A 15,759-nucleotide genomic window follows, 5' to 3' on the forward strand; every position below is an offset into this window, starting at 1 on the left:
TTGGGAGATCAAGAAGACTGCACCACCGAGTCTCACAGGTCTCCTACCACAGAAGGTCAAGTCAAAAGACAGGAGTCAAAGAAGATTAATCTAAGATGCAGAAACAAACAAGAAGAGTCACCTAAAATAGGGAGACAAAGAAACACCCCCAATTGAAAGAAAAGGAGGAATCCATGGGAAGAGCGTTAAATGAAATAAAGGCATGCAAACTATCAGACATTGAGTTCAAAACAATGGTTATAAGAATTTTCAATGAGCTCAGTGAGAACTACAAAGTACTCCAAGGAAGGTATAAGGAACTTTCTGTGAATTACACCAGCATGAAAAAGAGCCACAAGGAAATGAAGAATACACTCTCTGAAATGAAGAACACAATAGAATGAATTAAAAGCTGGCTAGGTGAAGCAGAGGATTGAGTCAGTGAGCTGGAGGACAATGCAGATAAAAGTTTCCAGACAGAGCAACAAAATGAAAAATAACTCAAAAAGAATGAAGAGGGTTTAAGGGAGCTGAAGGACAACATGAAACATAATAATATCCATATCATAGAGATACCAGAGGGAGAAGAGGAGCAAGGGGTAGAAAACCTTTTTGAAAAATTAATGACATAAAACTTCCCTAACCTGATGAGAGAAAAAAATCATGCAAGTCCAAAAAGCATCCCAATGAAGATGAAAGCAAAGAGGCCTACTCCAAGACACATAAAAATTAAAGTGGCAAAATTCAAAGACAAAGAGAAGATCTTCAAGGCAGAAAGAGAGAAACAGCTAATAACATACAAGGGAGCTCTGATAAGGTTATCAGCTGATTTCTCGACAGAAACACTACAAGCCATAAGGGAATGGCAAGGAATATTCCAAGTAGTGAAAAACAAAGGCCTGTGACCAGACCACTCTACCAAGCAAGGGTCTCATTCAAAATGGAAGGCAAAAAAAGGAGTTTCCTAGGTTGAAAAAAAAAAAAAAGACTAAAAGAATACATCTGCACCAAACCAGCATTGCAAGAGATGCTAAATTGGGCTGTTTAAAGAAGATGAAGAAGAAGGGGGGGGGCGGGTACAAAGGGAAAAAGTGGCAATGAATAAGTACCTATCAATAACCTTAGACTTCCAGCCAAGATGAAGGCATAAACAGACATGCTACATCTCCCTCCACAACTAAGAAGGGATACAACTACCTCAAAACTAGAAATAACCAGAAGTTTCACAAAATCAAACTGCATGGAGTTCCAGCAAAGATATAAAGAAGAAATACTCATCCAGACAGGAAGGAGGGGCAGAGCCATGGCAGAAAGGACGTGGTGTGGTGGTGGCAGCAGCAGCGGCAGTGGCAGGCCAGCAGAAAGCACAGTTACATGTTTTAAAAAGTCAGGAGGGATTCCTAAGGAGCATCCCCAGCTCCTCACCAGACCATGCAGTCATGGTCCTAGCACCAGGGAAAATAAAGCCTCGTTGCTTTTACTGTGAAAACCAGTGGGGGTTGAGGTGGAGGCAGAAACTGCCAGTCTCTCAGCAGAATCCTCTTGTTTAAAGGGCCCCCATAATGTCTGCAGACCCATCCACTCTGGGAGTGACAACCAGAGCAATAGCTAGAGAGGCACCAGTCCCATATGGAAGTGGGGGAAGTGCCTGGAAAAGGGGCGAGTGGTGGGCAAGTGGCATTGTTCCTTCTCAGACCCTTCCCTCACATACAGCGCCACACCATGGTGAAAAAAATCACTCTGTACTAATGAATCCCTAAGGCTCTACCCCTTACAACATAACAGGAGCAACAGCTCTATCTAAGACACAGAAGCAATCACACACAGGAGACTTTTGGCTAAGATGGAGGCCTAGACTGACACACTCCATCTCCCTCCACAGCTAAGCGGGCATACAACTAACACAAAACCAGAAAAAAACAGAAGTTCCAGAAAATAAATGGAAGTCCAACATATGAAGTTATAAAGAAATGGTGCTTGTCCAGACAGGAAGGAGAGATGAAGCCAGGGTGGAGAGGTAGAGCTGTGCTGGTGGCAGCAGCAGCAGTGATGGTGGTGGGATGGCGCTGAGCACAGGTGCCTGTATTTAAGGGGAGGCAAAAAGTGCCTGGGGAGCACCCTCAGCTGCAGACCAGACCTGTCAGCTTGTGATTCCAATGCTGGGGAAGACAGACACCCATTGCCTTGGACTGTGAGGCTCGGAAGGGGTGGGGTGGAGGAGGAGGTTCCCAGTCTCTCAGCAGAGAGTGAATGGCAGGAATCCATCTTGGACCCTTGCCCCCATGCAAAACACCACAGTGTGGTGAGAAGGGTAGCCCGGTTGTGACGAGTGCACAGGGCTCTGTCCCCTATAGCATATGAGGTGTGACAGTCCCACCCGGGAAGTAAAGGTAAACACAAAACTGTCAGCATGGCACAGATCATGATAGAGATCCCAATCGCATAGCTGACCAGACAGCAAATATCTAATTTAATAAAGCAGCAGATAGGAAATCTTTCTTAGGCACAGTTCAGAGCTTTGATTATACAAATGCTTACAGACCTAACAGCAGATCTTAACCAAGATGGGGAGGAATGAAGGCTAGTCCTGCTGAAATGAATTAAAACACATATAAAACTAGTGGTGAGGGAAAGAAAACCAGGGATCAAATCAACAAATTGGAACATAGGGAAGGAACAAACAGTCAATCAGTGCAGAAAGAGGAAACAAAAAGTGAAGAAAATGAAGAGAGGCTCTGAAACCTATGGGACAGCTATAAGCAGGCCAATATCTGAATCACAGAGTTGCCAGAAGGTGAAGAAGAAGTAGAAATTTAAAAAATTAGGTGAAAAAATAATGAAGCAAAACTTCCCTAACTTGGGGAAGGAAATATATTTACAGGATCAGGAAGCACAGAGAGTTAAAAAAAAAAAAAAAACTGGACCCAGGGAGAACCACACCAAGACACATTATCATCAAAATGTCAAAAATTAAGGATAAAGAGAAAATCTTAAAAGCAGCAAGAGAGAAGAAGAGAATTACATACAAAGGGGTCCCAATAAGACTCTCAGCTGATTTATCAAAAGAAACTCTGCAGGCAATAAGGGACTGGTAAGAAATATTCAAAGTAATAAAAAGCAAAAACCTACAATCATGATTACTCTATCCAGCAAAGCTGTCATTCAGAATAGAAGGGCAGAGAAAGTGCTTCCAGGGCAAAGTAAAACTGAAGGAGTTCATAGGACCCAAACCACTGTTATATGAAATGTTAAAGGGACTTGTTTAGGAGAAAGAGGACCAAAACCATGAACATTAAAATGAAAACTGTATCACAACAACCAACAACAGAAGCTAGGGAACTGAAACAAAGGCAAACTAAGTAGGCAACAAGAGTGGGATAAGAATTATAGGTATGGGGAACATTATGGGGGGAGGTCAGCAGGGAGGGGGAATGGAGGGAGATGGTACAGGAATTAAGAAGCATAGTTAGGAGGGAGCGGAGTAGACAGGAAGATGTTGAAAAAAACTATATGCACAACCAATGGGCATAGACTAAGGGGGGCAACTAGAGGAAGGGGATCACTGGGTGGAGGGGAACAAAAGGAAAAGAAATAGAGACAACTGTAAGAGAATAATCAATAAAGAATATTAAAAAAATAATAACCTTAAATATAAATGGATTAAATTTTCCAGTCAAGAGACATAGGGTAGCAGAATGAATAAGAAAACATGATCCACATATATGCTATCTACAGATCTACACAGACTGAAAGTGAAGGAATGGAAAAATATATTCCAAGCAAATGAACATTAAAAAAAAAGGCTGAAGTAGCAATACTTATATCAGACAAAGAGATTTCAAAACAAAGCCCATAAAAAGAGACAAAGAACACCACATAATACTTAAGAGAATAATCTATCAAGAAGATATAATCTTTGTAAACATATATACACCCAACATAGGAGCACCATGATAAATAAGGAAAATCTTGGGGGACTTCAAGAAAGATATCAACTGTAATACACTCATAGTAGATTTTAACACCCCTTTGTCGACAATGAATAGATCTTTCAAGCAAAGAATCAACAAGGATACTGTGGCATTGAACAACATCCTAGATCAAATGGACTTAAATGATATACAGAATCTTTCACTCCAAAGAAGAAAAATACATTTTTTTTAATGCACATGGAGCATTTTCAAAGATAGATCACATGGTAGGAAACAAAACAATCCTCAACAAATTCAAGAAAATTGAAATCATATCAAGCATCTTCTTGGAGCACAAAGGCTTGAAACTAGAGACCAAGTTCAAAGAAAAAATCAAAATCATTCAAATTCATGGAGACTGAATAACATGCTACTAAATAATGAGTGGGTTAACAATAAGATAAAAAAGAAATAAAATATTTTCTGGAAAAAAATGAAAATGAACACACAACAATCAAAAATCTATGGGACACAGCAAAGTCAGTCCTGAGAAGGAAGTTCATAGCAGTATAGGCTTACCAAAAAAAAGATAGAAAAATCTCAAATAAACAACATAACCCTACACTAGAGAAACAACAACAAAGCCCAGAGCAAATAGAAGGAAGGAAATAATCAAGGTCAAAGCAGAATTAAATGACGTATAGACTAAAAGAACAATTCAAAGGATCAATGAACCCAGGATCTGGTTCTTTGAAAAAATAAGCAAAATCAAAAAGTTTTAACCAGACTCATCAAGAAAAAACGAGAAAGGACCCAAATAAATAAAATCAGAAATAAAAGAAGACCTTCAAAAAAAGCCTTTTTTCCCCCCTAATGTGGAACATTGAAAAATTAATCCCTGCCTTTTTCATCTAGTGCTTATGGATTCAATGATGCCTTATAACCCTGTTGCCCAATCTATTGCCCCCAGAATACTACAAGGATGCCAACCTGTTAAACCAAGTGTTCCATTGTCCAGGGACAGCCAACTGACCTGGAGTCTGTAAGATTCTTCCCCATGTAGGAAGGCCATCCTACCATCCACACCCCCACTCTTATTAGGGATTTCTGGACCCAAGAGTAGGTAGGATGATGATCATGCCCAGCTTGAAGAAGCTAGAGGAGCACGAGACCTTCGCCCATTGTCCTTTATAAGATTACGAAGGGTCTTAAGTCTGAGAGGGGGAAATTGTTACAGAGAGATGGTACCTCCCCCAAAAAGACGAGAAATTACAACCAATACTACAGAAGTACAAAGGATTGTAAGAAATTATTACAGACAACTATATGCCAAGAAATTTGACAACCTGGGCAAAATGGACGAATTTCTAGAAACATAAAATCTTCCAAAGCTGAATCAAGAAGAAGCAGAAAGCCTGAATAGACTGATAACAGCGAGTGAAATTGAAGCACTAATGAAAAACCTCCTGGCATACAAAAGCCCTGGGCCAGACAGCTTCACAGGTGAATTTTACCAAACATTTAGGGAAGAGCTATCTCCTGTCCTCCTCAAACTATTCCAAAAATACAAGAAGAGGGAAGACTCCCAAACTCTTTCTATGAAGCCAGTATTACTCTAATTCCAAAACCAGGTCAAGACACAACAAAGAAAGAAGACTATTGGCCAATATCGCTGATGAATATAGATGCTAAAATCCTCAACAAAATATTGGCAAGCCAAATCCAGTAATACATTAAAAAGATTATATACCACGTTCAAATGGGATTCATCACAGGGATGCAAGGGTGGTTTAATATCCACAAATCAATAAATGTAATACACCACATAAAATGAGAGACAAAAATCATATGAGCGTATCGATAGATGCTGAAAAATTATTTGATAGTACAGCACTCATTCATGGCAAAAACACTCAGCTAAGTGGGAATAGAGCAACCAGTCCTCAACAAAATAAAGGCCATAGATGAGAAACCTAAAGCCAGAATCATATTCAACAAAAACTAAAAGCTTTCCCCCTAACATCAGGAATAAGAAAAGGGCGTCCACATTCACCACCTTTATTCAACATAGTATTAGAAGTTCTAGCCATGGTGATCAGACAAGAAAAAGAAATAAAGGGCATCAAAGTTGGAAATGGAGAAATAAAAGTGTCATTGTTTGCAGATGACGTGATAGTGTACATAGAAAACCCTATAGGTTCCACCCAAAACTACTCAGTCTAACTGAATATAGAAAAATAGTGGGATACAAAGCCAATATTCAGAAATTGAAGGCATTTTTTTACACCAACAATAAAATATCACAAACAGAAACTAGGAAAAGAACCCATTTGTTACAGCATCAAGAAAAATAAACTACCTAGGAATAAACCTAACCAAGGATGTAAAAGATCTGTACTCGGAAAATGACAGAACACTGAAGAAAGAAATTAAGAAAGATACAAATAATTAGAAGCATATACCATACTCATGGTTTGAAAGAATTAACATCATTCAATGACCATATTAGTCAAAGCAATCTATAAATTCAACACAATCCTTATTAAAATACCAATGATGTAGGTTCACTAATTTAGAATAAATATCTCAAAAATTTATATGGAACCAAAAAAGACCCCAAATAGCTTCAGCAATCTTGAGAAAGAAGAACAAAGTCAGAGGGCTTACAATATCTGATATCAAACTATATTACAAGGCTACTATAATCAAAACAGTCTGGTACTGGCATATGAACAGACACATAGATCAATGAAACAAAAGAGAGATCCCAGAAATAAATCCATCTCTCTATGGCCAATTAATATTTGACAAAGTGGGAAGAAGCATAAAATGGAGTAAAAATAGTCTCTTCAGCAAATGGTGTTGGGAGAACTGGAATGGTATGTGCAAAAAAATGAAACTAGACCACCAACTTACACCATACACCAAAATAAACTCAAAATGGGTAAAAGACTTAAGCATGAGCTGTGACACCATAGAAGACCTAGAGGAAATCACAGGCAGTAAAATGTCAGATATCCCACGCAGCAATATTTTTGCTGATACATCCTCTAGGGCAAGGGAAATAAAGGAAAGAATAAACAAATGGGGCTACATCAGATTAAAAAGCTTGTGCACAGCTGAAGAAGACATCATCAAAATGAAAAAGGAACCAACCATTTGGGGAAACATATTTGCCAGTGATACCTTGGACAAGTGTTTGATCTCCAAAATATATAAATAACTCATATGTCTCAACACCAAGAAGACAAACAATCCAATTAAAAAATGGACAAAGCACCTGGATAGACAATTCTCTAAGGAGGACATACAGAGGGTCCATAGGCATATGAAAGGATGCACCACATCACTAGCCATCAGAAAGATGAAAATTAAAACCACAACGAGATACCACCTCACACTGATCAGAATGGCCATCATTAACAAATCAACAGCAAGTGCTGGGAGGATGTGGAGAATAGGGAACCTAGTGCACTGTTGGTGGGAATGCAGACTGGTGCAGCCACTGTGGAAAACAGTATGGCACTTCCTTTAAAAACTTAAAATGGAACTGCCTTTTGATCCAATGAGTCCACTGCTGGGGTTGTACACAAAGAACCCTGAAACACCAGTTCAAAAGAATGTATGCACCCTTATATTCAAAGCAGCATTATTTACAATAGCCAAGTGCTGGAAACAGTCTAAGTGCCCATCTGTAGATGAGTGGATCAAAAAACTGTGGTACATTTACACAATGAAGTACTATGCAGCAGAAAGAATGAAGGAACTCCTACCTTTCACAACAGCATGGATGGAACTGGAGAGTGCTATGGTAAGTGAAATAAGCCAGGTGGCAGAAGAAAAATACAATATGATCTCACCTATAAAAGGAACCAATGAACAAAACAAACAAATGAGCAAAGTAGAACCAGAGATTTGGAAACAAGGAACAGACTGATAGGGACCAGAGGGAAGGGGTGAGAAAGATAAGGAAAGAAATAAGTGGAAATGTATAGCCAAGGAATATATATAAATGGCCCATGGACATGGACAACAGGTTGGGGATTGAGTGTGGGAGTGGGAGCACAGTAGGGGGAGAAGGGGTGGGTGGGGCAGGGGAGAGCAACAAGGGAAAAAATGGGACAACTGCAAAAGAAAAACAATAAAAAAAGCAAAAATATTTTAAAAGGGAAATTAAAAAATGATAAAAAAACACTATTTTATATATATAATATATAATATATGTAATATTACATTATGTGTAAGTATATGTTATATTGAATACAGATAAAATTTCACTTACTTCCATGAGGCAGGCACAATTCACCCTCATTTTCAAGAAAAAATTGGACAGTTTATGTTTCACCCAAGGTCAGGGCTGACAAATGTTGGCTCTGAACTTGAACCTGGTTTGCTCTGCTCAAGACCTGATGATCTTAACTACTCAGTCAACCTTCTTTCCTGTTGTACTTATCATCATTGTCTTAAAAGAGTAACATAGTCCACCAGGGAGAAAAAATTGTTTTTAATGGAAGAGTAAGTGAACATACAACAGAATACAGTTTTTACCATTTATTAGTTTTTCTAACCATTTTGAGTCTCCATCAAATACTCAGTATAATTGGTATGACTGTGTGTGTAAATACACATGCAGTTTGTGAATATGAGAAATGCATATAGTTTAACAGAGCCTTGATTTTAAAGTCACCAATAAACATGGCCAATTACAGTCTTTACTAATCATAACTAATTGCCTTGAAACCAAGTAACTACATATGTTTCTCTAGCTCGGCTAAAGAAGAGACTGTGGATTTAAAAACTCAAGAACATTTTCAGCCTACCTATGGACGAAGACTCAATCTATAGCCCTGGTCTATATTAGGGTTACAAGCTTCACCTGTAAGATGAGTACAGCCATTGCAACCATTTCCCAAAGGCTTGACAAAGGCATGCCCTGGGGAGAAACTGGCCAACCCCAGGAAAACACACCAAGAATTTATGTTCCAACCTTTTCTCTCTCTCGCCACCGCCCCCCCTCTTTTACAAACCGCCACCTGGATCCCAAACAACAGGAAGCTCTCAACCAATCTTGGAGGCTTACAATTTCCTAAAAGCCTCCTGTCTGAGAGCTCAAATGGTCCCATCCCTTTGTATAAGGTTAACAGATTTTCAGAAAAATGATCAGCTCTGGTAATAGCAAATATAATGAAAAAGAATAGCCACCACTGATAAAGTCATCCTAAGCTACTCTCTGAGGTCACGGGCCTCCAGACTACTTAAGCTTTATCAATGAATTCCAAGTTGGGAAGACCTACCTAGAAGGCACCCAAGCTGAGAGGAGCTTGGCTGGGTCTCCTGTGGGCACAACATCATAAAAGGGATACCTCAAGCAAAACACCCTTGCCAGGTGGCCTTCTCACCTCTGTTTGTTCCACTGAAATCCATCCATAATGACAAGAGTTGTTATGTCTCTGTCTCCTCCCAAAATGGAATTTCTGCATGTGGATAGCAGCCACAGACACTTAGGCATGGCAATGCAGTAACGTTATTCTAATAACCACAGGACTATCATCTCACTGAGATAACTGATAAAAACAGACATCTGGTCTCCATACGGTTTATGAAGTCTTTTTATTTTTCCAAAGAGTTCAGATCTTCTATTTTTCAGATCTCTATAACAATTGGTCCAATTTTGTCCCCAAATCTTTTGTTGTTGTTGATTTGATTTTTAGCTTGCCTGCAGTGAATACTGACTCTGTGCCAGGCACTCCCCAAGTGGTTCACATGCATTACCTTTCAAGTAACTGGATACAGTAGATTCATTATTATCTGGATGTCAGGGAGGAGGAAGCTAAGGCTCAGAGAGATGAAGTAATTCTGTTCAGGACATGCAGTTAACAAGTAGCAAAAGCAGAAATTAAACCTGGGTGTATCCTTGTGAAATTCATTCAACTATAGAATGTCTCTACTTGAAACTATTGGATGAATTAAGCGAAAAACATTGCTGAAGGCAAAAACAACAAAACTAAACCTATCCTACTTCGGGCACATCATGAGAAGGCAAAGCTCTTGGGAAAAGGCAATAATAATGAGGAAAATGGAAGGTATTGGGGCAAGAGGAAAACCAAATATGAGATGGATTGACTCCATAAAAGAAGCCACAGGCATGAGTCTACGGGAGCTTAACAGGGCTGCTTAGGACAGGACTCTGGGGACATCACTCATTTACAGGATTGCCAGGAGTCAGAGATGACTCAACGGCACATAACACATACAATGGCTTTCTATCCCATTGAGGATGAAACCCATTCCCTAATGCTGTCCCTACCATCCCTACCTGCTCTTGATCACCATTTTTAGCCACACTGAACTTCTTACAGCTTCTCAAATGCAGTGGGCTGATGTCCACCTTGGGCATTGATTGCACTTGTGTACCCTCCCCCTGCAAAGGTCCTGGTTGGAACACCTCTATGGCCTGCTCCTTCACCCCATTCTCAGGTCAGTTCAAATGCCAATGAGCTCCCTGATGAGCTCTGCCCTCTACACCGGCTCTACCATTTCTCTGATTTGTTTGCTTTACTGCACTTATCATTATTTGCACTTATAACATTGACCTTGTTATTTATTTTTAGGTCTCTACATCAACTAGACTGAGCTCCAGGAAAGCAAGGTCTTACACTTGTTTTTTTGCACATTGGATCCTCACCTGAAATCTGTTCCTGGCTCTTAGTATGCATTCAGCAGCAACTGGAATAACTTAAAGAACATGATGTCTCTGCCTGTTTTTCACTCACCTGTCTATACAATTTGCCCTTTTATTGCTGTCTTTTCCCCAAAAAGTTTCATAATAAGGTGGTTTTAAAAAATTATTTCCACTTAACTTTCTTGATAATATGCTTTTTCTAAAATATGAATTAAAATTAATTTTCTCTCTACCTTTCTTGACATGCACATGCCTTTTTTGGTTTTATTCCATTTGTCTCTTTCTTTTTCCTTATCTTCCTATTTATCTACCTCCAACCTTTAATTCTTTCTCAGAGCCACAATTTCCAAAGTCTATTTCAATTACTATGGCTTTGACCTCCTAAATTTCTATCTGCCTTTTCATGTTAGTGTTTCTTTCTCTTCTCTTGTGTGTGCACCCTCTCTCCACTATCCAATATCTCCCTCTTCTACTTTCATCCATATTAGATGTTTTGTTTTGTTTTTTTCTGGTTTATTTCCAGCCAGATTGACAGCCAACTAGTTAAGTCCAAGTGCATCCCCCCTCCCCACCAAATCCATATATATTCAACAGGATACAGTTAAACATTTTTAGATGGAATTTAATGTACACACATAAGGGTTATATATTATAGTTAGTTGTTCAAATTTTCCTGGGTGAGGACCACTGCCCTAGAGGCAAGTCAACCTTCTCTAACTATCATTAACAGACCAAAAGATATAGGCAACCTACCATTTGGACATCCTTCTCATGAAATTTTCATCACAAACCCCAACCCACCAATTTTAGGAACATAAACTTGAGTACAAATACACAGATATCTAACAGAGATGCTTTTGTTATGATGAGTGTTAAAGATTAGATAGTTTTGGGTCAGATTAAGCTTTTGATGCCTACTAGTTATGAGATTTGAATGAATTAGTTAATTAAATACATCTTAGCTTTTTCTGTAAAACGGGGATATTACTAGTGCTTTCCTCATAGGGCTGTTATGAGTATTTAATAAGATCATGTAAGAAATACACTTAAACAGTGTCTTGCATACAGTGATGTCATTGTTATTTTCAAGGTATAAGATCTTATCATCTCCGTTGTCCACCTTATCTTCTTTTGAGTACAGTCCCATTAAAACGAAACAATCCACTCCAGAAACCAGTGGACTGATCAAGCAAATAATATCCTCACATTTGCTCTCTCTTCCTTCCTCTTTCCTTCTTTGGGTGTATGCAAAAGAGAAAGAAGAGGCAAGAGGAAGTGGCAGAGGGCAGAAGGAAGAAGCACCCCCATCTCTCTCTCTGTCACAGACAGGGAATCAAAGCTGAATAATACATTCAATGAGTTACTTAATTAACTGGGTGAAGGTGAAGCTGAAACAGCTGAGTTAAATAATGAGATGTCAAGCACAGAAGCTTAGACCAAGGAGGGATTTGAAAACCCTCTTCCTGTCAGAAGAAACCACAGGATTTTTCAGGCAGATGACACTAAGGGGTTTAATCTTTCCATTTTTGTCCTTCTGAAAGCAACTGTCTTAAAAAAAAAAATTATGGAAATAAGGCCAAATGTAAAATTAGCATTTATGTAGCAGAGGTCATTAAAATGAGTTAGTCCAGACCCTTTATAACATTAAACCAGTACTAAAATGAGAAGAATAAAAAATAAAAAATAAAGGTCCAGTTAAAAGGATCTTAAATGGAGAGGCTGTTGCTAATAGCAAGGCTATCTCAGAAGGACTAATTAAGCTAGAAATAAATGTGGTTCAAAGGAAAGGCTATTGTGTGATCCACCTAAATGTCAGATGGCTAACCACAAGACTCACCTGCTGTTAATTAAAATCAAGTCATTTCTAGTTAAGGAGCTGTGCGCATCTTTCTCAATACTCTAAGAATATTGTGGCCAGACCCCCACCCTCTGTACCCTCATTCATCCTGCCAATTAATGTTGATTTTCATCTTTGTGTTTTGGGGTCCAAAGAGGAAAGCATAACCTATTTTTGAAGGCAAGACAGCTGATCCCAACTCAAGTATTTGTGACATTAATGAGTACTTAAAAATAAAATGTAAATAAAGGCTGACTTTGACAAATTGCAGCTGTTGGTATTCTCAGAGCAAAAAGTTGTTAAACATCCTCAATTAGATAAGTAATAGTGTGTTTCTTTCCATTCATGTTGGACATTACATCAGTGTAGTCTTGCACATTTTATATATTCATGTTCTTTCTGAAGACAATGCTAATAGGATCAGGTTACCTCTTTTGTACATCTGTAATTGCCAAATACAGATATATTGATAGCACACTTACAATTTTGCTACATATGCATATCACCTGTACTATGTATACAATATAAATTATGCACACACATATGTATACATAACAACATATACATAAATATTCACTTTTTAATTTAAGCTGTCCATGTAATCATAGGGTTAGTATGCAAATTATTTTTCAAGTACACATACCAATCATACCCAAACTTTTGGGGAGTTATGGTTCCATAGCTTCACAGAGGTTCATGTTATACAAGAGTACAGAGTTGTCAAACCTCATCAAATAGTGTACTTCAGGTCTGTGTGTTCCAATATGGATAAATTTAGCTAAAAAACAAACCACAAGTAAACAGGGCACTCTGTTAGAGGTCTGCATCCTGAAGTGTTTAAGGGAGAAGGGTACTGCTGTCAGTAAACTCACTAGAAACACTAAGATATGGTGGACTAATGTATGGATAAATGGGTAGATATGTGACAAAATACATATGATAAAAATATTAATTGCAGTATCTTGATGGTGGCTATTTGGGTGTTCATAACTTTTATATTTCTATATTTGAAAAATAACATAAAGTGTTTTAAAAAACACATACTTAAAGTTCAATGAAATGCTTATCCATACATATCCTACTGTTGGAACAAACTCCAGTCTTTGGAGAGCCCCAGCAGTTTGCAATCAATGAACGTTTCATGGGAACATTGCCAAATTTTGAACAAGATGCAAGATTTACTTCTACTACAGCTAAGTATACACACTTAAGAGTATCCTCCAGGAAGAAAGATGAGCTGAACAGGAAATATAAGCCATAAGAAGAAGAATGCATCATGCAACTGATATCCCAGAACAATGTCTTTTCTCCCACAAGTGGGGAACTTTGCCTCATGAACCATTAAGGCAGCCTGGTCAAACTCTTACACATTTATATTCAAACAGTGACCCACAAGTGCCCTATGAACACAGGGGGACACTACACATTGCGGCAATAATTGTTTTTATTGCTGTTGTCAGGTTTACTGACATTTAGTATGGGCCTTCAACAGAAAAAGGTTGAGAATGAAATACTTCAGAGAGTGACATTTTAAGCTACTCTGTATTATAGAATGCCTAAATGTCTAATGACAGGCCTCCTTCAATGCTGAGACATTCCATTTTATTCAAACATTATCCCTGCCTTGTGGGACACACCTGTGCATTCACAGTATAGCTCAAGCTTTATCTTCCACCAAATCCCTGCCCTCCATCCAGCCTCATGGGATGAATGGTTCATCCTTCCCATTACCATGCCTTTGTTTTATTTAGAAAGTGCTGTATTTGTCTGGAAATTCACTTCATCCATCACATATCAGGGATTCTTAAGACTCAGTCTAGGGTTTAATGATTCTCAGCTTCTCTTTCTTCTGTGCATTTGCCCATGACCACAAATGAGGGACTTACTTCAATCTTCACTGAGTTGTAAGTGTTTTGGGGAGCAAGAGTCTAATTTTCACCCTCACCCAACCTACCCCATGAGGGCTGGAAGAACTTTTCTGGTGGGTGTTGTCTCTCTCTCTCTCTCTCTCTCTCTCTCTCTGTCTCTCTCTACCTCCCCCCACCCCCTCTCCTCTTTTCCCTCTTGCCCTAGTCCTTGTCCTGGCCCTCACCCTCTCTTTCTCTTCTTGCTACCTCTAAACAATACATGTTTTTATATTGACCTCTGTCCCCTAAGCTCACCTAGGACAGGTAAGCACATCTAGGGTAGGGTCCGGGGCCCCACCTTCTAGAGGCCAGCTTCATGCTCCATCTCTCTGGATCTGATTCTGTTATGTGAGAGGTGGGTTAATGTCCTCCATACTTCTCATGATCTAGACATGGTTGTCAGGCTAAGGGGTGTTTAGTGTCAGACATGTGGCGTCTTATTGGGAAAAAGCAACAGGGCATCATGTTTAGAAGCATGGACTCTGGAGCCAGATCACTTGACTGGAACCCTCTCACATCCAACTTGGTGGCCTTGGGCAAAATATTCCTGCTTTCTGTGCCTCAGTTTCTTCTTCTTTAAACTGGAGGTATGAGGGTAATAATTGCTTGTTTTTAGGTTATTATGATAATTAAGAAGGCTTTTGTTTGTAAAGTTCTTTAAATTGTATCTAGCATACAATAATTATTAAGTAGCTGCTAAACAAATGTAAAATCACTATTTCCAAGTTATCTTCATGGACAATAGTGTGAATTTTGTTTTTTATTTCCCACTGGGTTTGTGTACTTATTTTTGACTCAGTTGAGAATCCTTAGGTGAAGAGGAAGAATGATGAATTAGCTCCCTCCAAGTCCAGCACTCAGCTGCTGAGCCCCTGCTCTGTTCTATGGACCTTCCCTCCTATTCTGAGGAGCTATCTAGACCTAGTGCTGCACCCAAAATGAAGGACACCCAGACAACATTTTCTGAGCAGCATACAAAACTCAAGGGGCATAAATGTTCAACCCGATCTGTAGCAGAATATCAGGTGTACTGAACCTGATATTCTGTTCCATTTAAAAATTTTAAAAAGGATGAAAAAAACCTTACGGAATTTTAGACCTTGATTAAATGTTGGTACAAAACTTAGAGACGTACATTGGTGTGACTTCAGAGGCAGGCAACACTATAATCAGCAACTAAATTATGTGAAGCTGTTTCTTTATTCCTGTAATTTGATTGCACATAAATCAATTTTGATTAGATTCAAAAATTACTGAACATGCACCTCAATGAGCTGTCAAGTTTTATCTGATAACATAAACTTTACATGGGATCAGTGCTAATTTCTACCTAGAGCCAATGTAAGAATCCCCAACAACAATGGCAGACATCATTAAATGCTGCAAATGTAGAAACATAATTAAATTAACTGATAATCATCGTTCTCCTTCTACAGAGGCTCT

This window comes from Furipterus horrens, unplaced genomic scaffold (assembly GCF_987537825.1).
Source record: "Furipterus horrens unplaced genomic scaffold, mFurHor1.1.pri manual_scaffold_5, whole genome shotgun sequence".
NCBI classification, from domain to species: domain Eukaryota; kingdom Metazoa; phylum Chordata; class Mammalia; order Chiroptera; family Furipteridae; genus Furipterus; species Furipterus horrens.